At 23.5% G+C, this 1,719-nt stretch overlaps 1 protein-coding gene across 1 annotated transcript in view; it reads left to right on the top strand.

Annotated features, from left to right (window-relative positions):
* The window catches only part of LOC108692568, a 412,667-nt gene that overhangs the window by 356,377 nt on the left and 54,571 nt on the right, over positions 1-1,719 (top strand). The window lies entirely within an intron of this gene.

Below are 1,719 nucleotides of genomic sequence, written 5' to 3'. Positions count from 1 at the left end.
TCTCTCTCTCTCTCTCTCTCTCTCTCTCTCTCTCTCTCTCTCTCTCTCTCCAATGTTCGGCATGACTTTGTTTTCAAGAATATAAGGGACAAAAGTTACAAAAGAGAATTCGGCATCTTCAAATGGCAATTCACAAAAAACAAATGGCATTTACACTCTAAATATCTTTGTATATCGATAGTTATAAAATAATAATTATTCGTATACATGTATGTATAAAATTATTTTACTTTATATAACTGATCAAATGTTTTTTTCTTAATAATTTGACAAAGATTTTTAGTGAAACATAAGAAAAAGTGAAAAAAAGGAGTTATTTTTATAATTTTATAATTTATATTTTTATAATTTTATACTTTTATAATTTTATATTTTATAATTTTATAAATTTACAATTTGTATATAGAAAGAATAATTTTACCAAAATATCTAAAAATTTAACTAGATACAAATAATTTTGTTGCACTATGAATGATTTTTTGCAACTAACGTTGCAAAAAGTTTTGACATCCTAATAACAAGTTTGAATGTCTTACATAATTATTTTGATGATCTAACAAAATTATTTTTAGATTTGTATTTTGCTAAATTTTTAGAGGTTTCAGCAAATCTGTTCTTTTGTGCACTCATTGAATCGGTGATTAATTTATTGAAATTTTGAACACGTTTATCTCACAATAATTCGTAATATAATTATTTTTTATTAAAAATCAAATATATATACAAATATATATATATATATACGGAAAGATTGATTTTGCTGAAGTATTAAAAAATTTAGCTAGATTAAGCACTGACAAGAGAAGTTATCCAGATGTCCAATTAGTTTTAAAAAAGTAATGGTTAAAAATTACAGTATCCTACCTCCTATTAATTAAAATGAGTACCATTCGCTCGGAAAATTTGATATTATGTTAAAATGAATTCAAAGTTCGCTATAAGCAGCTGTGATAATGAGTTTTGACGTTTTTTCCTAAATTTTTTTGCTTTTTAGATGTTTCTACATACATATGAGTAATATACGGAATAGAAAGGAAAACTTGGATCTCGATTCCAGTGATGAGTATTGAATATTGTTTTATTTCCCTCTCAATGTTCAAATTGCGTTTGGGTATTATACATTTATAAAATTGTACGAATGTATGTATATACAAAAATATATATATTTATTATTTATTTTTATTAATGTATTATTATATGTTTCCAACGAATTGAAATTTGTAAAGTTAAAAATATTTTATTTTGAGTTATTATACCATAAAGAAAAATTAAAAATAAATTGGAAACCACCAATGAAATCGAAATCCAAGTTTCCGTTTTTATTTCACTTACGTATATTACTCATATATGTATGTAGAAAAATTCAAAAAGTAAAAAAGAATTTCATTTAAACCCATTTTCGGAATCACTTACAGCGGACTTTAACTCCATTCTTCTAACGAATATCAAATTAGAGAGAATGACACTCTTTTAATTAATAGAAGATAAGATATTACAAATTCTAATCGTTACTTTTTCAAAACTAATTGGACATCTGATTAAAACGAACATCTATTTGGGCAACTTCCTTTGTGAGAAAAAAATTTTTTATAATTAATTTGTAACTATAATTATATATTACTATAATTATGGTTATTACTACTATAAAACTACTATAAATTACAATAGTAATAACTATGTGTGTATATGATTCTTCAAATATATGTGTGTGTATATATA

Source organism: Atta colombica, unplaced genomic scaffold, assembly GCF_001594045.1.
Source record: "Atta colombica isolate Treedump-2 unplaced genomic scaffold, Acol1.0 scaffold77, whole genome shotgun sequence".
NCBI classification, from domain to species: domain Eukaryota; kingdom Metazoa; phylum Arthropoda; class Insecta; order Hymenoptera; family Formicidae; genus Atta; species Atta colombica.
The sequence above is the reverse complement of the archived record's forward strand: the minus strand, read 5'-3'. Positions and strand labels throughout refer to the sequence as shown.